Consider the following 23,295-nt stretch of genomic DNA (forward strand, 5'->3'; position numbering starts at 1 on the left):
TGATCCCTGGGTTGGGAAGATCTCCTGGAGGAGGACATGGCAACCCACTCCAGTATTCTTGCCTGGAGAATCCCCATGGACAGAGGAGCCTGGCAGGTTACAGTCCATGGGTCACAGAGTCATGCATGACTGAGTGACTAAGCACAGCAACTCTGGCCAAGACTTTATGTGTTAGCTCATTTAATCCTTACAACAACACTATGAGGTAGTGACTATCTCCATGCATATGTTACAAATGTGGAAACTGAGGCTTAGAGAACTTATATAAGTTGCCCAAAGTCTTACAGCTATTAAGTGAGAGACAGAACTCACACCGAGGCGGCCAGACTCCAGAGTCCATGTTTCAGCCCCAGAACCACAATGCCACATAGACTCCATGATAGTGAGAAGCTAGTATTTCAACAATTAGTCTCTGTGTACCTGCCTCATGAATCCAGCTGCCTTGTGATTCTGTCCCCAGAGGAGGGTCTGAATGGAATGGCTCAGAATTGGCATCGCTCACCCACACTCGCAAACTGTCTTGTGAGATAGAAAATGAAGGCACCAATTAAAATGCAGTAAGCAATCTATCCTTCCACTTTAAAAAACTAGAAAAAGAAGAGCAAACTACACTTGAAACAACACAAAGAAGGAATAGAAATAAAAAAGAATAAAGATTCAAATGAAAATAAAAGAAGCGGAGACTAGAAAAACAATTAAAAAAAAAATCAATGAAACTGAAAGTTGGTTCTTTAATAGAAAAAAATAGACAAACCTTTAGTTAGAATGACCAAGAAATAAGAGAGAAGACTCAACTTACTAAACTCAGGAATAAAAGAGGGATGTCACTACTACTTCTCAGAAATAAAAAATTATAAAGGAATACTATGAACAACTGCATGGCAGCAAATCTACGACCTAGATGTAATGGACAAATTCCTAGAAAGATATTTCTATCAAAACAGACTCAAGAAGAAATAGAAAATCTGAAGAGACATAATAAATCTATTATAAGTACAACAACAACAAAGTAAAAGATTTGAATTAGTAATAATTTTTTTTCATGAAGAGCCCAGGAACTTTGCTCATGAATTCTGCCAAATGTTTAAAGTATGATAATCACCAATCCTCCACAAACTCTTCTAAAAAAATAGAAAAGGACAGAACACTTCTCAATTCAATGTGGCCAGTGTTACCCTACTACAGAATCCTGACAAAGATATCATAAGAAAACTACAAATCAACATCTCTTATGAAGACCAATGCAAAAATCCTCAACAAAACCCAAATTGAACACAACATATAAAGATTATATACCATGACCAAGTATGATGTATCCCAGGAATGCAAGATTTTAACATAAGAAAATCAATCAATGAAATACACTGTTGTTTAGTCACTAAGTTGTGTCTGACTCTTCTGTGACCCTATGGACTATGGCCTGCCAGGCTCCTCTGTCCATGGAATTTCCCAGGCAAGAATACCAGAGTGGGTTGCTCTTTTGTTTTCCCGACACAGAGATTGAACCATTGTCTCCTGCGTTGGCAGGTGGACTCTACCACTGAGCAACCAGGGAAGCCCTAATGCAATACATTATACCTTACCAATAAAGCACAAAAACCATACAATCATTTTAACAGACACACATAAAAAAATCTGACATTATGCAACAAACTTTAATGATTAAAACACTCAACATACTAGGAACCAAGGGAACTTCTTCAATCTGGTTTAAAAAAAAAAAGCATCTACAAAAGCCTACAACTAACATCATACATCTTGGTAAAAGAGTGAATGCTTTCTCCCTAAAATCTGTGACAAGACAAATATGCCCATTCTTTGTCACATTTACTAAAAATTGTGCTGGAGATTTTAGCCAGGGCAATTAGATAAGAGAAAGAAATAAAGGGCATTCCTATTGTAAAAAAAATAAAATAAAATAAAAAATAAGAAATAAAACTACATATATTCAGGAATTGGAGAAGTAAATGGCACTCCACTCCAGCATTCTTGCCTGGAAAATTCTATGGACAGAGAATCCTGGTGGGCTGCAGTTCATGGAGTTGCAAAGAGTCTGACATGACTGAGCAACTGAGCATATTCAGGAATTCCCTGGCAGTCCAGTGGTTAAGAATTGGCACTTTCACTGCTGTGGCCTGGGTTCAACCCCTGGTTGGAGAACTAAGATCCCACAAGCTACACAACTCAGCCAAAAACAACAACAACAACAAAAATCTACATATACTCACAGCTGAAATGATCTTACATGTAGATTATCCTAAAGAATCCACTAAAATACTAGCAGAACTACTAAATATTCAATAAGTTTATCAAGGTTGCAGCATACAAAACCAATCTACAAAAGTAATACAACTGTGTTTAAATTAAATTACAATTTAAATTAAAATACAATTGTATTTCTATAAACTATCAATGAACGGTCCAAAAAATGAAATTAATAAAAAAAATTTCATTTAAAATAGATTCAAAAATATCATAGCAACATGAAAGCTTCAAAACACTGTTGAAAGAAATGAGAAGATCGACATAAATAGAAAAACATCCATGTTCATGGATCAAAGGTGTAATGTTGTTAAGATGGCAGTCCTCCTCAAACTGATCTATGTAGTCAACACAATCTTTATCAATATTCCAGCTAACTTCTTTGAAGAAATTGATAAGCTGGTCTTAAAATTTGTATGAGAATTAAAGGGGCCCAGAAGGCAAAATGATCTTGAAAAAGAACAGCAAAGTTGGAGGACACACATTTCCCAACTTCAAAACTTAGTATAAATCATATAGCTTTATACTTCCAATATAGCTTTATGCTTCTCAAGTGGCACTAGACTAGTGGTAAAGACTCTGCCTGCCAATGTAGGAGCCACAAGAGATGCCGGTTTGATCCCTGGGTTGGGAAGATCCCCTGGAGAAGGAAATGGCAACCTGCTCCAGTATTCTTGCCTGGGAAATCTGAAGGACAGAGGAGCCTGGAGGACTACAGTCTGTGGGGTTGCAAAGAGTCGGACACAACTGAACGACCAAGCACTTGATGGTAATTAAGACAGTATAGTACTAACACAAGGATGGACATAGAAATGAGAGACAAGAAAACAGAGTAAAACATGAAACCATACACCTACAGTCAGCTGACTTTTGACAAAGGTATGAAGTTCACTCAATGGGAAAAGAAGTGATGCTAGAACAACTATCCAATGCAAGAGAATGAAGTTGGACCCATAACTCATACCATAAACAAAAACTGAATAATATGAGTCACCCAACTATAAGAAGAACTCCTACAACTTAATAATAAAAAGACAACCCAATTGAAAAGCAGGCAAATGATCTGAACGGACTTACTTCAAAGAAGATATACAAATGGCCAAAAAGCACATGGAAAATGCTCAACGTTAATTAGCCACCAGCGAAATATAAAGTAAAACTGCAATGAAATATCAGTTTTACACAACAACCAGGTTGTAACCAAAAAAAGCTGATCAAAACAGTGTTGGAAGGATGTGTAGACATTGCAACTCTCATACTGCTAATGGGAATATAAAAGGGTGTAGTCACTTTGGATGGAAAGCTGTCTGGCAGGTCCTTAAAAGGTGGAGCACAGCTTCACCATAACCCAGCAATTCCACTCCATAGTATATACCCAAGAGAAATGAATACTCTCTTCATCATCCCCTTATACTTCCCCTCCTCAACCTGCTTCATCACTCCAGCCAACCTTCCTAACAACCTTGAGTGGTTTAGCAGAAAGAAAACAAGCCTTCGAGTCTGGTATGTGTGTGCATGGCCAGTTGTGTCCGACTCTTTATGACCCCATGAACTGTGGCCTGTCAGACTCCTCTGTCCATGGGATTTCCCAGGCAAGAACACTGGACTGGGTTGCCATTTCCTCCTCCAGGGAATCTTCCTGACCCAGGGATCAAACCCATATTTCTGCATCTCCTGCACTGGCAGGCAGATTCTTTCTCAAAAACTAACCTTAGTCGCTTTCTACTTAGTAACCTTGGATGCTAATTTGTACAATAAAGATTACACAATACCCAAATTGTTAAAAAATGTTTCCAGAGTTCCCACTGTGAGTTGGGTACTGAGAACACATACCTGAATAGGACAGACTCTGCAGCTGAAAAACTCATAGTTTAGTAGGAGACAAAGAAAAGAAGCAAATATTTCAATACAGTGTGATAAACGCCATGATAAATGACATCATGAAGGAGGGAGTTGAGAAAGAGGAAGGCTTCATGGTATGGCTGTGGGATTTCAATTAGACAATGTGTCTATAGGACACTTGGTACATAGCAAGTGCTCAAAATGTGTGAAGTTCTTTCTCCACAAAGGGTGCTAGGAATGTACAAGAAAAAATTTTTAAGTTTCGTTAAGAGAGATAAGAAACTGGAAAGGGCTGTTCACTGTTCCAGTCTGTTTTGTTCTTGTTTTAGTCACTAAGTCATGTCTGACGTTTTTGCGACCACTGGACTATAGGCTGCCAGGCTCCTCTGTCTATGAGACTTCCCAGGCAAGAGTACTGGAGGGGTTGCTATTTCCTTTTCCAGGGGCTTAATTTAACTGAAGAAAGGTGGGCATCAATGTTTTATTTCTTCTTGCTTATAAATATAACTAGAAAGATATTATTGTAATAAATCAAAGTTATAACAAATAAATGTGGGTGTTTTGGGGTAATATTATGAATTTTAACCTAATTCTAATTTGGTCAAATTCAGGAAAATCATTCAAAAATTCCAGGCTCTTCAATCATTCAATACATATTTTTTGATTCCCTACTATGTGGTACCAGAAAAGAGAGATATAAAATTGAAACTACCACAAGCTTACAAATGACTAAGAAAGAGAAAACAAATCCTTAATAATTGCAGTGTTGACAGAATAACATGTTGTATCTATTCCCTGACAAGGATTATTCGGGAGGTTTTCTTGCTCTTGAAACAAAACAGAGAAATGATGCTCATAATACTGGTTCCTTCCCAATCAGATCTGTACTCTTATACCAATTTCTAGAACTAGACATTTGCAAATGGGCTTTCACTTGGTGGGGGAAAAAAAAAAAAAGAAATGATAAAACTTTCTCAATATGGACAAGTCAAGCACTCAATGTTCTCAGAATAAATCTTGCTGAAATGATAAGACCTCCAGCAGTTATCAAGAGTCTCAGCTACATAGATAAACCACCCTAATAATCAGTAAATCCATGTTAGTACACGGAAGGTGGTGTAATTCAACTCTGGAGTCTGAGGCATAAGATGTGGGAATCAGCGGAGCACCAGCACAGAGGAAAGGGAGCCCACAAGTGCAACAGACACCTACTTTCTCCTGCCCATCCACCCTCCCACGCCTCCTGGCAACGGACCCCTCTATGTCCCTGGACTCAGGGACACATCCAGGTGTGCCACTGTGCTGGTGAACTGGAGTCCTTTTGGATATGAGGAAGCTGAAACTAAAAAACCAACACGCAGGACAACAGACTGAGAGAGCAAGGGAGAAAATCAGTCCTGATGACCTCTTTTGATTCCTTTGACCCAGTCATGTTCTACCTCCTTAGAATTTCCACCTAAGTAAATATATATGTATATATGTAATTTTATGTGATTTTAATTTGGTATATTCGTGGATTGATTCCTTAAACTATTTGGGATTCGGTTTCTGTCACTTGCAGCCAACTGAATCCTTAAATGGCAAAGGGTCTCACTGAAGCTCTCCTCCTTAGTATGTATTATTATGGGATGGGGTAACCAAGGTCACATAGTACTCTCATCTAACCCCAATTCACTCTTCTCACTCATTTTTACAGTTCAACAAATGTACTCTCCAGGTCTAGTAAAAAGCTTTCTTTTTTCCTTTCTGAATTCCTTTAGTAAAATTTTACTCTATGTCTTTTTGCCCTTATTGAAAAGGGCATTTCATTGTTTTGTATAACAGAAGAGTGGAGCTAATGTATCTTTGAAGAGAAATGCTGACATTCAAACAGAAAATTAACCAAGGATAGGATTTCATTCCAATCCCAAAGAAAGGCAATGCCAAAGAATGCTCAAACTACTGCACAATTGTACTTTGTACTCATCTCACACACTAGTAAAGTAATACTCAAAATTCTCCAAGCCAGGCTTCAGCAATATGTGAACCGTAAACTTCCAGATGTTCAAGCTGGATTTAGAGAAGGCAGAGGAACCAGAGATCAAATTGCCAACATTCGTTGGATCATCGAAAAAGCAAGAGAGTTCCAGATAAACATCTATTTCTGATTTATTGACTATGCCAAAGCCTTTGACTGTTTGGATCACAATAAATTCTGGAAAATTCTGAAAGAGATGGGAATACCAGACCACCTGACCTGCCTCTTCAGAAATCTGTATGCAGGTCAGGAAGCAACAGTTAGAACTGGACATGGAACAACAGACTGGTTCCAAATAGGAAAAGGAATATGTCAAGGCTGTATACTGTCCCCTGCTTATTTAACTTATATGCAGAGTACATCATGAGAAAGGCTGGGCTGGATGAAGCACAAGCTGGAATCAAGATTGCCGGGAGAAATATCAATAACCTCAGATATGCAGATGATACCACCCTTATGGCAGAAAGTGAAGAAGAACTAAAGGGCCTCTTGATGAAAGTGAAAGAGGAGAGTGAAAAAGTTGGCTTAAAGCTCAACATTCAGAAAACGAAGATCATGGCATCCAGTCCCATCACTTCATGGGAAATAGAAGGGGGAACAGTGGAAACAGTGGCTGACTTTATTTTTTGGGGCTCCAAAATCACTGCAGATGGTGACTGCAGCCATGAAATTAAAAGATGCTTACTCCTTGGAAGGAAAGTTATGACCAACCTAGATAGCATATTGAAAAGCAGAGATATTACTTTGCCAACAAAGGTCCATCTAGTCAAGGCTATGGTTTTTCCAGTGGTCATGTATGGATGTGAGAGTTGGACTGTGAAGAAAGCTGAGCGCCAAAGAATTGATGCTTTTGAAGTGTGGTGTTGGAGAAGACTCTTGAGAGTCCCTTGGACTGCAAGGAGATCCAACCAGTCCATCCTTACTAAAGGAGATCAGTCCTGAGTTTTCATTGGAAGGACTGATGTTGAAGCTGAAACTCCAATACTTTGGCCACCTGATGCAAAGAGCTGACTCACTGGAAAAGACTCTGATGCTGGGAAAGATTGAGGGCAGGAGGAGAAGGGGACAACAGAGGATGAGATGGCTGGATGGCATCACCGACTCAATGGACATGAGTTTGGATAAACTCCGAGAGTTAGTGATGGACAGGGAGGCCTGGCGTGCTGCGGTTCATGCGGTCGCAAAGAGTTGGACACGACTGAGTGACTGAACTGAACTGAATTCCAATAAAGAAGGTGCCTTCTGGAATTTCCTTTGTGAAAAGTGGTCAGGTCTCGGGGTTTCTCTCTCTCTCCTAATAGAAAATTCTCATATTCCTGGAGAGAATTCTTTTCCAGTTATTGCACTCAAATGTTACTGATGTGTAGTCCCTTAAAGGTTCCGTTGCCTGTCAGCTCCAGTTCTGTGCCTGCTTTCCTGAGCAGTGTTAACTGGAATTGCTCAAAGGAACAGAAACAGGCCTCTCACCTTCCAAGATGGCCCACATTGTGGAGTGTGTATCTCTCTCAACAAATCTACTTTTTATCTATCAAAAAAAAAAGAGAAAAGGAACAGAAACAATCATCCTCATTTTGTTTCCTTTTATCTTCCTTCTGCTTCCCTCTTAGAAAAAAAAGTCAGAGAGGACAGACAAGAATAAAGAACAAAACCTAGTGGGAAGTAACTTTTACAGCAAACTATGGAGAATCCGTAAGAGAATTTTCAACAAGGGTTGAACCAAATCAGCACTTGTGTGGACTAAACAGTGGCTCACTCATATATCTGTTTTAATATGTAGCCAAAGTCAAAACCAATCATCTCTACAGACATCCAAACAAACTCTTTATCCAACAGTTGCGATTATGCTAGGCAGCTTGGGCTGTAACCAAAATGACCAGTAACAATGCTTCTGCACAAGCAGATAATTAAAGCTATCAGTTCTAGCATCTTTACTGCATATCAGTTTGTACCCAGCACATTACAGACGTCATCTCTAACATTTGCAACCACCTTGGAAAATACACAGTACATTCCCAATTTCAGCACAAGAAATGGAGAAATATAGTGGTAAAGGAATTTACTACACAGCAAATAAGTAGCACAGAGACCCCAATCCAAGCTTGCCCTCTCTCCACTATAAAGATAGCCCCTTGTCTTCATGTCTTTAATCTAAAATTGGTATTCTTCTAATATTCTACCACATATGCAAATATAACTATTTAAAAACTGGTGAAAACTCAGAGAAATATATATTTGAAATATATATATACTCAAAACAAATTTTCTTCATTTTATAAACTGTTAATTGCTTATTATTTTTAAACAATTTCTCTAATTCTTGGGACTTCCCTGGTGATCCAGTGGTTAAGAATACACCTGCCAATGCATGGGGTCCAGGTTGAATCCCTGATCAGGGAACTAAGATCCCACATGCCTTAACTAAAGATCTTGGGTGCCACAACTAAGACCTGGCACATCCAAATAAATAGATAGATGATAGATAGGGACATAATCCACATGCAATGCAGGGGACACAGATTTGATCCCTTGTCTGGGAAATAAGACTGCACATGCCGAGGGCAGCTAAGTCCTTGTGCAGCTGCTGCTGCTGCTGAAGCCCATATGATCTAGAGCCCGTGCTCAGCAATAAGAAAGGCCACTGCAATGAGAAGCCAGCTCACCGGATCTAGAGAGTAGCTCCTTTTCGCCACAACTAGAGAAAGCCCCACTTGCTGCAACAAAGAGCCTGTGCACTGCAATATTTAAAAAGAAAAAAATTCTCTCATTCTAGAAAGAGACAAACGTCAAGACCTGTTACCAGCCTACCTTCTAAACTCTAATGTCCATTTGCAATGTGAACCAACTTTGTTGAGCAAGCTGGTTTTGCTTAGTTTGGTGAATGCACAATTGATTTGGGCCATATATCAGTAGCAAACCTTCTAGCAATACATATTTTGGGGGCTCCAAAATCACTGCAGATGGTGATTGCAGCCATGAAATTAAAAGACGCTTACTCCTTGGAAGGAAAGTTATGACCAACCTAGATAGCATATTCAAAAGCAGAGACATTACTTTGCCAACAAAGGTCTGTCTCGTCAAGGCTATGGTTTTTCCAGTAGTCATGTATGGATGTGAGAGTTGGACTATAAAGAAAGCTGAGCACCGAAGGATTGATGCTTTTGAACTGTGGTGTTGGAGAAGATTCTTGAGAGTCCCTTGGACTGCAAGGAGATCCAACCAGTCCACCCTAAAGGAGATCAGTCCTGGGTGTTCATTGGAAGGACTGATGTTGAAGCTGAAACTCTGGTACTTTGGCCACCTCATGTGAAGAGCTGACTCACTGGAAAAGACCCTGATGCTGGGAAAGATTGAGGGCAGGAGGAGAAGGGGACAACAGAAGATGAGATGGTTGGATGGCATCACCAACTCAATGGATATGGGTTTGGGTAGACTCCGGGAGTTGGTGACAGACAGGGAGGCCTGGCGTGCTGTGGTTCATGGGGTCGCAAAGAGTTGGATACGACTGAGCGACTGAACTGAACTGTACTTTGAATATTACAAAAAAGGGAAATTGACAAAAGATGGCAGTATTCGTTTATCTTTAAACTCTACTTTTAGACTTAAAAAAGAAAAACATGAGAACTCTTGGGGAAGGACTTCTAATTCACCTCTTCAATGGTGAGACCAGGCCCAGAGCCCTCTCTGGGGCCTGGGGACCAAAGCCAGCATCCCCGCGGCCATGCACTCCCTGGATCAGGGGTACGGTACACACCATCCACTGCTGATGGGTTACACAGCTGCCCCAGTGATATCACTTAGGTACAGAATCTACAAAAATGATATGAATGAACTTATTTACAAAACAGAAAGACAAACAGAAAACACAGGTTTGATCCCTGATCTGGGAAAATCTCACATACTGCGGAGCACCTAAGCCCGGGCTCTACAGCCCACAGGCAGTGACTGCTAAAGCCCCGGTGCCCTAGAGCCCGTTCTCTGAAACAAAAGAAGCCTCGGCAATGAGAAGCCCGCAAAGCGCAACTAGAGAGTAGACCACACTCGCCACAGCTAGAGAAAAGCCCTCACAGCAACGAAGACCCAGCACAGTCAAAATAAAATAATAAATTTTAAAAATAGCAGCCGTATAAAACAAGAGGTCTAGGTGACTGAAGGTTTAATTTGGAGTCCAAATGTGCATAGGAGATCAGACAATGGTTTCATTTATGATGACGAGTAAAATAAAAACGGAAACACTCCTAGTCTTAATTTGAGCATAATCTAAACTTGAAGTTGATCGTCTGGGTGGGTCTGTCGAGTTGGACAAATTGCCTGGTGTATTGTAATTATGTTGACGTTATTTTCCACAGGATATTTTTTAGATTGGTCCTTGTTATATTGTTCAGAAAAGAGTACAGCACTTCATTCGATGCATGAGACTGGTCTGAATTGAGGAGAAGTCAAGTATGAATGAGGAAGTGGATTTGGATGCTCCAAGTGTTGTTGACAAATGAAATGAATGACCTGGCTAAGCCCATGTTTTCCCCATCTCTCTGATGGGAAGGCAGGGAAGAAAAGGCGGGGAGCGAGGTTAATGACTGTGTGTGAACCAGTCACTGTTCAATGATATAGAACTTGAAAACAGTTGAATTTGGTAAGCCTGAACAGACCTAGGGCAGTGTTGCACCACAGAACTGGTGACTAAAGTCCATGCTTCATATCTTCCCTGGTTTTTTTCACTCCTTGTCTTTGAGATAAGAACTACAAAGCCTTGAAATCAGAGCTTAAATCTCAGAGGGAAGAACAAATGTAACGGAAGTACGATGAGTCTGCACTTCAGGAGGAGGCTACAGAGAGGTGAGATCTTCAGAGGTGTTTGGTGGCTGCTGGTAGCCAGCAGTGGGTGACAGGAACTGGAAGGAGAAGGCTTCCTCCAGATCATGGAGGCAGATCGTTCATGAAAAGTGAATTGCAGGCTGGACTTTAGGGGAGGAAGTAGTGGAGGAGAGCTGTGGGCATAGGTAACACCAGTCCCGAACATTCCGAAAAGACTCAGAGGGTTCAAGAGTTTGAAAGTCTTACCAGCAGTGTATAACTGGAAGGTCAAAAACCTTCTTCCCATTGGACCATGTTTCCTATCTTTGACTTGTGGCTCTGATAGCAGGAGACTTTGAATTTTAGTGATTTTTAGAAACAATATTTTCAAACGCTGCTTCTGATTACACAAAAAAATCAGTGTTCACCATGGAAAACACAGAAACCCCCCACCACCCCACCACCCCACCCCCGCCCCACACACATACTCACAGTCTGGGATGGATGATTTCTTATTAAAAGCCATAGAGAAGAAAGAGGATATGAGCAAGAAATATGGATAATTAAATGTAAAATTGTAAATCCATCATGAGTGGGAATTTGGATGGGAATTTGGATTCTTCAGTGTTATTCTTCTCTATTCTTCTAGGTTATTTTTTCCAAACAGAGTACCATCCATGGAATTAGATTAAGCATTTCTAGATTAAGATTAAGCATAACTAGATTAAGCATTTCTAAGGTTCCTGATACATACTGCCAAACTGTTTTCCTATAAGGTCATACCAAATATGTGTCTTTGTGTGGCCACCAGACATGCCTAAGTAAGCTGGATTCTTTCATGGAAGGAAAATGGTACATCACTGTTTTAATTTGCAGGTTATTTGTGATACTGACTTTCTTCCTTATGATATATACCAGTACTGCTCTGTCTGTTGTTTGACTTCTCAGATTCCATGATAAGGCCTTATGAATAGAATAATGAATTAATAAAATTATGCTGAATTACTTCTCTGTGTTGCAAATCCTTCCCCACTCAGAATTATCAACATTAATTTGCTCACATTCCACTCACATTTCTTATTTTGGTCACCAATTTTATGTGACCCAGAAGTAGTCCACTTGTGAAATATCTGTAAATGGTAGGTTCTTTACTAAAGAAGAGCTTAGGAAAGGCAAAGGACTGTTAACTTCTGAAGGCAAATTACAAAAATGAAAAAGGTCACTTGCTGTCTTTTTATTTTTCAGAATAAGAAGAGTCCTTAATTTTTATTACGACAAAGATGAAGAAGAGTTAGACTAAACTTCATAAACCAGGATCCTCTGATATTTTTCTACAGAATAACAGTATAATATATCCAAGTCAGTGCTATTTCCTAGAATTAAAAGCAAAACAAAGCTTTTCACAGCACACAAACAGCAAAATGCTCCTGGGAAGCATACAATGTGTGACAGCATCACAGATGAGACAGCAGGAGCATGGAGAAGCTTCTCGAAGTCACAGACTAAATGGAAGAAGGCCCAGGAATAAATCAATTCCATGATTCTGGGTCAGTGTTCTTTCCATACCACCTTACTCCCGCAGAACCTGACATTTTCTACAAAATATATCATTTTAAAATTCCAATGAAAACATCTATTCTTCTGTGTAGCAAATAAAGCCCTCATCATAAAGCTCTTCATGCTCAGATGTTCAGTCGTGTCCAACTCTTTGTGACCCCATGGACTGTAGCCCACCAGGCTCCTCTGTCCATGGGATTTTCCAGGCAAAAATACCATAATACAAGAATACGGTTTCCATTTCCTTCTCTAGGAGATTTTTCCCACCCAGGGATCATATTATGAATGGGATTATATTCAATCATTTTCAATGTGTGCAGATGCCCATGTGTTTATTAACACCTTCATTATATGATCTTACTTTCCCTGACATATCTATTCAAACAACAGCAGGCTCTGTGCCTATGAACTACTCTAATATTCTTTATTAAAAAATGAAAGAGTAGGCATATCTTACAGCTTTCTTATAAGAAGCCATTTAATTAGAGTAGAATAAAAAGCCTTTGTTTCATTTCTACTCAAAGTTTGCATTTGTGATTGACACAGAGATCAAGCTTACTTCAACAATGGCAAATTTAAATGGTGAGGTTTCACAATCCTTAAGGGGGAAAAATGTCACACGTGACAATGTTCAACCCATTGAATTCACTACTAAGTAAGAGTCCAGTTCCATTCATGTGTGCCAACTTCCTTCCAGGGAATCCTGTTTGAGAAGAAGGCAAACTAAGATCCGCTGTGATGTGCCAGATACTTTTATAGACTTCATGTTATCTCAATTAATCCTAACAGTAACTGCTAATGGTTGGTAAATTTGCTGAAAAAGTAAAACTGCCACACAGAGAAAGCCAGTGCACTGGGAAAAGCAGAGCACTAGGCAACTGGCTGTGCTTAGTCTTTCAGTTGTGCCTGACTCTTTGTGACCCCACAGACTGTAGCCTGTCAGCCCTCTGTCCATGGGGATTCACCAGGCAAGAATACTGGAGTGGGTTGCCATGATCTCCAGGGGCTCTTCTCAACTCAGGGATCGAACCCAAGACTCCTGCACTGCAGGTGGATTCTTTACCATCTGAGCCACTAGGGAAGCTGGCTGGCTCTTATTTTATCATGAAGGATAACATCAGCAGGAGGTTAACCTCAGGACAGTGTTTTTTTGTACCCAACTGGCATCTGAGGTATCTTTCTGTCTGACTCATTGTCTTTGAGACCATTCTACCTGCAGCCACATTATAGTTGTCTTAGGTGCCACATGCTTCTATTGCAAGACTTGGTTCTTTGGTGAAGGTAAACAATAACTTTGATGGAGAGAAATAAGCTGTGGCTTTGAACACTTCTTTCCAATTTTCCATCATGGAATTGTTGTTTAGTACACAATAATCTTGAGAATTAGCGAGATCTTGAGAATCACGTGGACCAATCTCCATTCCCAAGAACTAACATTTCTTCCAGCTTCCCCATCAGGGGTCTCCCAATTTCACTGATGAAGTGAGGATACTCTGCACACAAAACTTGATTGCATGGCAACCTAATCTAGTTTTCTTACAGCTCCAAGAGTTAAAAAACAAAACAAAACAATCTTTTTAAAAACTGAATCCAACCCAGTACCTGTCTTTGTTTAGTTCTAAAGAAAATGCCCGCTTGTCAGAAAGGTATATTGAGATGAATTAAGACTTGTCAGCAGTTTTAGCGCTCCTGCACTTGCCTCACTTGTAATTGAGAAGATGAAAGACATTTTTCTTCTGATGAGAGTCAGGATGGCATGAGGAAACTGAATGAACTTTGGGGTCAAACTAATCTGAGTGTGAAGGCAAGTTTCAGCATTTACTAAAAATGTGGCTTTATTCAAGGTTCTTGAGCTTAGTGACTCAGTTTCCCATTTGCAAAAGAGGTTAATGATTCCTAGCTTGCAATTTGAAGAATTGGGGATGATATACATATAGCAGCCAGAGCAATGCCTGGCACATAGTACGTGTACAATCAAATGGTATGACTTGAGCAGTCATCACAGACCAAAGAATGTCTTGAAACAGAGCAGATTTTAATGGCTTATGCAATTCACCAAACACTGCTTGGGTGGCAATGGGAAGAGCTGGCACCATGGAAGCAGAAAATCTGAATGTCTCCTCTTTCACTAACTAGGTGTGTGACAGATTCTCTATTTCAGCTTCCTCATATACAAAACATGTAGATGTTACATCTCAGAAATTTTTTTTAAACGGTAAGTATAAAATTATTTCAGAAAGTATTTTCTTAAGTGTAAAACACAAGATATTGGTCCTGTGATTGTCCATAAAATTAAAAAGAATCATATCAAATCTTTGATGTTCAAGCATCCCATATGGAAGGGGCTTTCTACTGTGAAAATAATAATGCCTTTGAAGCAAAGAATCTGGGCATCTCTTGCTTTTTCTAGAAGTGACTCAAAAAGTTGGACTGTGACACTCAGGGTATTCTCCTGTCTGTCACTGGGCATACAGGACTGCTTAGCTGTGGCCTCACTGAAATGGTGACCTGATCACACTGATATACCTTCCAATGTTAATGCAAAATTAAAAACATAACCTCTTTCACTCCAAACTCGAAAAGAATCTAAAAGGTATATTCTCCCTTTTGTTATTCTGACCGAAGGGCATTCTGAGCAAGTTTCTGGTAACTTTTGAAGAATGGGATTGTGAATGTGTATACTTGTAGGGTGAAAATCAGAAAAGGTACTAAGGAAGAGGAAATTTAGAAATTTTGTTCATTTCCAACATGATCAGTTGAGTCAGAGACTTTGACATATAGACCTTCTGAGAGTTAGAATTTAAAGCACTTCAAACCCCACAATGAAAGATGTGACTTTTGCCTCCCAGGAAATTTCTTGGCAATTCTGACTTGAAATTCCTTGCTTACAGTGATTGAACATTTCTTTATGCACAGGTATTGAAACCTGATCTTATGGAATTCCCTGGTGGTCTAGTGGTCAATGGACATGAGTCTGAGTAAACTCCGGAAGTTGGTGATAGACATGGAAGCCTGGCATGCTGCAGTCCATGGGGTCGCAAAGAGTCGGACATGACTGAGCGATTGAACTGAACTAGTGGCTAGGATTCAGTGCTTTCACTACTGTGGCTTGGGTGTGGCATGGCCAAAATTTAGAAAAAAAGAAAGAAAATAACTGATCTTTATTAAAAAAAAAAAACAAATCTCAATAGTTTGCTGAATAGATTTTAGATTCAGATATGCATCTGAAAAAAATCATAAGCCATAAAAATTTATTCATAAACAAAAGTCAGAATGAAAAATATACAAGGGAGACTTCTTTTCAAAACAAGAAAAACACTGAAGGGAAAGATAGAGAAATTGAATTACGAAAAGTCAGGTCAATTGCCAGCTTTCTGACCAGAAATAGGTCTGTGCTATTGTATAAATGCTGAGTCTTCGTTAACGAGGTAGCACAGCCTCAAAAGCCACCTCACATGCTCATTGCCAGGGCAGCACTCCTCGCTGCTGTAACCAACAACTTGGGTGTTAAGATTGATTGTGCAGTTAGGAAACTTTTCTCAGGCTCACTTTCCTCTTCTGCAAACGATGGCTGTTACCTCCTAGGGTAATGGTTTCAGTTAAATGAACAGCCCATGCAGAGCACTTAATAAATCCACACCCAGAAGGATTTCTCTTTTTCCGCCTTTTCAAATGATAACATTTCCAACCCACCTTTTATGAGATCATGCAGCTTTAAAGGGCTGGTACACATGGAATAATTTTCAGCTCATAGAGTCATGTTTTTAATCTCCCCATGCCCAATTTATTAAACTGCGGTGTATTGTTACAAAGAAATACTATGCATCAATGAAGCAATACATTACAGCTACACAAATCAACGTTGAGTGAAAGAAGCCAGACACAGAAGAGCATGGATATATGATTCCACTTTTATGAAGTTCAAGAACATCTAATCTAGGGGCTTCCCTGGTGGCTCAGTGGGAAAGAATCTGCCTGCCAAAGAAGGAGACATGGATTTGATCCCTCATCCCAGAAGATCCCACATGTCGTGGAGCAACTAAGTCCATGTGCCACAACTATTGAGGCGGTGCTCCGCAAAACGAGAGGCCACAGCAATGAGAAGCCTGTGCACAACTAGAGAGTAGGTCCACACTCGCCGTGACTAGAAAAAGCCCTCGCAGCAACAAAGACCAGCACAGCCGTAAATAGATAAATAAAAATTATTTTAAAGAACAGATAATGTGTGGTGATGAAGTCAGCATAATGGTTACCTGGAGCAGGATGGGCGGCTGCCTGGGAGGAGAAGCACAGGGAGCTTTCTGAGACACTGAAAATGTCCCAGATTTTGAACTAAGACTGGTGGTTATACAGCTATATGTAAAAACTCAAGCTGTATACTTAAGAGTTGTTCATTTGACTGCCTTTATGTTATACTTCAATAAATAATATTTAAAATAATGTTTTTCAAAGCACTTATTTGACTTAACCTCATCACATTGAAGTTTCTCCCTTAATTGAATATATCCACTTAAGTTAGAAAACTATTACTTTCTTGGAAGAAAATCTTTGTAAAATGATTTGTGGTCCTCAGTGTCATCTTAAACAAATGTTCCTGAGCCCATTTTTCTTGGTGAACCAAGGCTATCCTTAGAAGTTTACATGGTTGAGCTGGGCTGAAATGAAAGGATGGCTTTAGGGGTCATTGCTTCCAAACTGGGTAACAGTAATTTTTGCCCTTTCCCTGTTATCAGGGGCAATTTTTCATTGTTCTGTGCCTGCCTCTAACCATCCTGGTCCTTGTCCTCTGCTTTTATTCATTCATTTATTTGGTACCTGTTTTTAGAATGCCTAATATGTGCTAAGCACTGAACATAGAGTGGTGAATAAGACAGTCACAATTCGTGACGTAAGGGGGACTTATTCTTGGGTAGAGGAGGCAAGTATAAAACTAGTGTGATGACTATCTTAAAGGGATAGGAGGATAGGACCTAATTTAGGGGGTTTGGGAAGGTCACCTTGAAGAAGTGACATTTAAGAACTGAGAGTTAAGAACCTAGCTTAGAATGAGATCTTAGTAAGCATTTGTTGAATGAATGGATGATTGATCATTAGCCAACAAAGAAGAGTTCTGATTCATTGTGCATTAAGAAAACAGGAATTCTAAACCAAAAGCGAGTAGGCAGAGTGAGGCCCTGATGGACTTAATGGCTTGAATTTTTTGAATGCTGTGAGGACTGTTTTTTTGCCTTACATAAGACCCTGTGTTACTAGACAAGGATTTTTTTTTTCCTTCTTTTTTTTGGCCCCACTGTGGGCACATGGGATCTTAGTTCTGCGATCAGGGATTGAAATTGTGTCCCGTTCAGCAGAAGTCTTAACCACTGAACTGCCAAGGAAGCCCCAGGTGAAGGATTTTTAATCATTGCTCGACTAACCTATACAAATTCAGTTTTTACCAAAACAAAACCAGCCCCAAATAGCCCATGTCTTTATGCTGATTCCCCTAGTCTGCCTGATAGTTCTGATCCCAAGTTCCCGTGACTGTGACTTTCCTGGCACGGTCACCCAAAAATCTTGAAAGGTGGGCGTTACTCACCCACACCTTTTCGTGACAGCTCTGTCCAAGCAAGCCAAAACAACCCTGACTCCTTGGGCATTCCTGCATGTTGCAAACTGCCACCTAATTTGGGGGCCAATTACTGTCCCTAGAGATTTCACCTTCATGACATATTACAAACCAAGAGCTTGCTGTCTAAAGGAGAGAAGGAGCAGATGACAAAATCTTTGCAGAGAGACTTTACCCAAATATATGCCTGATAAAGATTTCCTTGTAGCTCAAATGGTAAAGAATCTGCCTGCAATGCAGGAGACCCGGGTTCGATCCCTGGGTCAGGAAGATCCTCTGGAGAAGGGAATGGCAATCCACTCCAGTACTCTTGCCTGGAGAATCCCATGGACAGAGGAACCTGGCAGGCTACATTCTGTGGGTTTGCAAAGAGTCAGACACAACTGAGCAACTAACACACACATGGCTGATAAAGCCAGCCTGGTACTATTAACATATCACATGGAATAGCAGCAAAGTTTTAAATGCCAGAGACAGGGGCCAATGTATCCAGAGTTTAATTTGACATCTGAGTGGATCCATTAACAAACTGCCCAATAACTGCAAGAACTCCCAACGAGAGACGGAAATGTAGACTTTGTTGATCTTAGTTTCTTACAATTCCATACAGACCTTCGGGACTTCTGATTTAAATAAGCAAACAAAGGAACTGCACTGGGTAGGATTTTCCCAATGAAATAATGGGAAACAGGGAATGGCAAATATCTGGAAATGATTTATTTTTATACTTCTTTCTAGTCTTCCTGTTCCTCTGATGAAATTTCAGACATAAAACTCTATCCATCTACTCGAGAGACAGTGGAATTAATGCATGAGTTTCTTCACTGGTCAGGATCTATTTTGGATTTCTGCAGTATTAATAACATTGAAGGTCAAAAGTTTGACAGACCCTTAAGCAATCAAGGTGCGTCTATGGGACAGAGAAGTAAACAGCAAGTATTCCTATCTCTGTTTCAAAATTTTAAAAGAGAGATAAGAAAAAGGTAATACACTCGTGGCAAGTTACATAAACTTACAGTGATCGGCGTAGTGAAATGACTCAACGTAAAATTCAGTTTTCTGATACGCATATAAAAATAATCAAATCTGCTATCCCTCGGGTGAACTGATGTCTTCGGCCCTACGAAATTGTAGATTTAGTCCTATTTGCCTAAATACACAAAGCCACAGTGAACTTTTCCCATGAAGGAAGTTTCCTCTAATTTTGAAACCATCATTTATTTCAACCATTTTGCAATGACTGGGAACTTGTCAGAAGAAAGACTCTCAGCTTCTGACTGCTAGCGTCACCGGTGAAAAGAGTTCGCTAATAATGTTCCTTCATAATCAGTGCTACAGTCCATGGGTCACAAAGAGCTGGACATGACTGAGCAACTGAACAACAACGCGCTTGCAGTTTAATCTTAACTTCAGTACCGTCTTTATGATTAGGTTTCTTGCCATAAAATAAAAACAGACTAAAGATTCCACATGCTTGTTACATTGCAAATACCATCCAGCAACTTCTTTTCCCAGGAAATGGCCATTACAGTCACCTTCTGGAGTTACCCTTTTTCTAGATTTTCCTACCTACTGTTTGAGTTTTAACCACTAATAACACAGTTCCAAGTATCTGTGACCAGGATATCATTATTACACTTGATCACATGTAAACATTTGATTATGCCTCTATTTTTATCATAGATGGTCATGTTTTCTACAAAAGGAAAAAAAAAAGGTAGAATACTTAGCATTCCCAAGAAGCATTGAATCATTCGTTTCTCCGAAACTATGTATGACCAGGATATAAAGTTATTCCTAGCAACTGTGTTCTAAAAACAAAAATTTAAGGATAGGAAGAGTCTTTCAAGCTGACTTTTCATCGGGGCAAGGAGAGGGTAAGAGAGAAAGTTTAAGAGTATTTTCACAAAACCCAAGCCACCATTTAGCAAAAGCTTTTCAGGGAGTGAGTCACGGGGTATAATGAAACGCAAATCACAAGGCTACACGTTTCCTCCTAGGAACACTGCAGCTGGTTCCGAATTCTTTGCTAAAGCAAATGCTTAAGTTCTGATCCAGGCCATGGGGAAACCTCCTGCGCAGGTAGATTTTACCTCCTTCTCTGTGACATACACGTCCCTGGACTAAAACCGAAAACAACATTCAACCGAAACTGAAGATTACAATTATCCAGGGACTCCGATTCACAGAAAAATACAGTTTGCAAAGCAATCCTTTGGCCCTCTTCCTCACCATTCCTGCCCCTTCAGCAGAAGGAACGCGTATGTAATCTAACATTTTAAACATGTATAAAAACTAAAGTATGAAACGAGTACCTGCCGCGCACCTGGAGCTCCCTTTCCCCTGCTGGCTCTCTCCTCCTACACTCTGGCAACGGAATGCCCTTCAAAACCCTGGCTCAGTGCTTTTGGTAAATGTTTCACGAGACACTAAACAGCCTTGTGTCCCACCCTCAGAGCAAACACCATTGAGAGAACACAATATAATGGTCGAAAAGATATCGTGTGATGTGATGTGCAGTAATGCAAATGAACAGGCGGGCTCTATTTCCACACTTCCCCTTAAGGGGGAAAAGAAAATCCCAAACTTCCAAGGGGTAGGGGTGGGCTAGCAGATACAAACTCAGAGTTTTGTGTGTGTGTGTGTGTGTGTGTGTGTTTTAAGCCTCATTATGATAAGCTCATTGTTCTAATCCCCAAGCAAGTCTTGGCTTGTTAAAATGAAAACGTGTCAAAGGCAAGAGTTAATAGAGGGTAGAGGTCACGAGTGAATCTGTAGAGACTGCCACATCTAAACATGTACCATGTATTTCTAGTTTTCAGAGCAAAGCGGACGCCAAAAAAAAGCTTTACAGAAACCATCTTCCACAAAAAATAAAAAGTACTTCCCATTTTCCATACCCTTCAAGTAATTCACAGTTAAAAACCAACTCTGCTCCAAACCAGAAGTTTTGCATTCCATTCAGGTTAACAATTACAACTGGAGGATAACAGAAACTGGCTGGCACTGAATTATTAGCATACCCAAAAGTCAGGTGCCTCTTGGTACCACCAGGGTTAACAAGATAAAGAGAGAGCACCCAGGGACCATCCACAGCACACATGAATGTCGATGAAGTCCGGAGCTCCTGTGGGCAGCTCGCACCTACCTGCTTTTGGAGCTGAGAAATGAGAAAACAGAATTATCCCGTGACTGTCGAGCAGACTCCATAAAAAGAGACCAAGGCCGTAGACAGAAGGAATTGACTTTGGCTTTGGAATCTCACACACAGCCAGGTTAGGCAAATAAGAAAACCCATTTTCTAGTCCCCACCCCCACCGGAGTCCCCAGGAAAACCTAGAATTCTTCATTTCATACCTTTAGGATATCCAATGGGGTAGAAAGAAAACTGAACAGGGAATTGCAATCAAGGCTTTTGGGTACACCAGCTGTGTGACCTTGAGCAAATCACTTAACCTCTCTGAGCCTGTTTTCCTCACCTATAAAATAAAAATGTCTAAAACCAGGAAAGATTTTCCCAAAGAACTGCCAGCGCTCTTAATCTGAGAGCGTAGAAAATGGCATATACACATTTCCAAAGCATTTTCAAGGTAGCTGTCCATTTTTTCTCCCCCACCCCTTACCTCTGTAGGTCCTGTCTTGTTTTCAGTTTCCTCAGTATTACAGATGCCTCAGGTTAGTGCTGTGACTAATCCACCTTGGGTGGGTATCCTGAAGGCCGGTTATCTGCCTTCCAGAGGCGTGGTGAGCGGACCTCCCGGGCCTCCAGCCCAGGCTGCCAGTGCCTGTGCTTTCCCAACATTTCTCCTCTTGAATTCATCTTGCCCTCTAACACAGATACCTGCATGCCTGCCTCCCTTCCCCTTTCCTTCTCTCTTATTTTTTTTTTCTCATTTTCTCTTTCCTATACCCCTTTCTATCCTTCCTTTTTTGCCCAACTCCTTGACAGAGAGATGATGTGTGTATCAATTACTCCTATCACCCTCTTTCTTCTTTTATTTTATGTGATAAACAAGCTGGTGAGGGAGTGAAACACGTGTGTTATCATCCAGATTCTACTGAAGAGAGATCCAGAAAGATTCAACGGCTGGCTCTAGGTCACGAGGCTGAAGCTGGACTTTCCTGACAGGCCAGGGTTTCCCTCCTTCACGGCCAGGACCACCCAATTCCCCACCGTCAGATATGCCTCTTCTCAGAGCCTCAAATTCGCCACATGGTATGTCTCAGTCTCCCTGCTAATTCTGGCATATTCTCATCTTCCTCCCTCTGAGCTCATCAAATTCTTATCCTATTTGTGGGGCGGGGGGGGTCTATCTCACTTGACCCCCAAAGCCCACCTCCCCTTCTTTAAGCAAACCAAAGAGGAACAAATCTGCAAAGTGACAAACCCACACAACTGGGGAATAATTATTCACTTCATAGGAGTCTTTCCTTTCATTAGTACCTCTCTTGGATACCCAAGCCACGTTGTACCACATATCCACATACAAGTCAACCACTTTCTAGGCCGTAAGAGTAGCCTCCTCTGCATCCTTAGCACGCTGTCCAGTGCTTATGGTTAAGGAACGTATTTGAATTCTGAAGACAAAAAAAGTGTGAAGACAATATCAGAATCCAAAGTAGTGCCTCATGGAGTAAACTCCCAAGTATGACTCCAGGTATGACTTGAGAGTTTAGGGTTTTGATGTAGTAGCTGTGTTTTGTTCTGTGTTCAAAGAGGATGAGAAAAGTGGATTATAAAGACAAGGTGGCAAATAAATTAACCATCAAATCATGCCATGAAACAAGAACCAATGATTAAATGCCAGACAGGGAAGCCTGGCATGCTGCAGTCCATGAGGTCTCAAAGAACTGGACACAAATTAGCAACTGAACAACAATTACTGGTTACCTGATAAAAAATCCCGGTGATGGACACTGGTGATGGACAGGGAAGCCTGGCGTGCTGCATTCCAAGGGGTTGCCAAGGGTTGGACAGACTGAATGACTGAACTGAACTGATCTATAATCTCATTTAATTTAATCTAACAGAGGAGGTTCAGAGAATCTGCCCCAGGGCATGCCCTTTGCTGATATGGGCAGAGCTGAGAATCAGAGCAGATCCAATCCAGTCATTGCTCTCCATCTAAGGCACTCTCTTCTGCCACAAGGACCCTGGCTCCAGGGAGGATCTGCTGCTCAAATCCAGAGTCACCTGTGCACGCTTTCTAGGCCCTAC

General features: G+C 40.6%; 1 protein-coding gene across 6 annotated transcripts in view; it reads right to left on the reverse strand.

Moving 5' to 3' along the window:
* The window catches only part of RBM47 (RNA binding motif protein 47), a 172,089-nt gene that overhangs the window by 59,728 nt on the left and 89,066 nt on the right, over positions 1–23,295 (reverse strand). The window contains exon 1 of one of the 6 annotated variants that reach the window (XM_040238061.1): positions 20,393–22,946. The exons of the other annotated variants lie outside the window; for them this stretch is intronic. The gene's annotated coding sequence lies outside the window, so the exon portion shown is untranslated. Of the gene's footprint in view, positions 1–20,392; positions 22,947–23,295 lie in introns of those variants that run through there. 6 annotated transcript variants of the gene reach the window in all.

The sequence above is a fragment of the Oryx dammah genome, unplaced genomic scaffold (assembly GCF_014754425.2).
Source record: "Oryx dammah isolate SB20612 unplaced genomic scaffold, SCBI_Odam_1.1 HiC_scaffold_3, whole genome shotgun sequence".
In the NCBI taxonomy this organism is placed as follows: Eukaryota; Metazoa; Chordata; class Mammalia; order Artiodactyla; family Bovidae; genus Oryx; species Oryx dammah.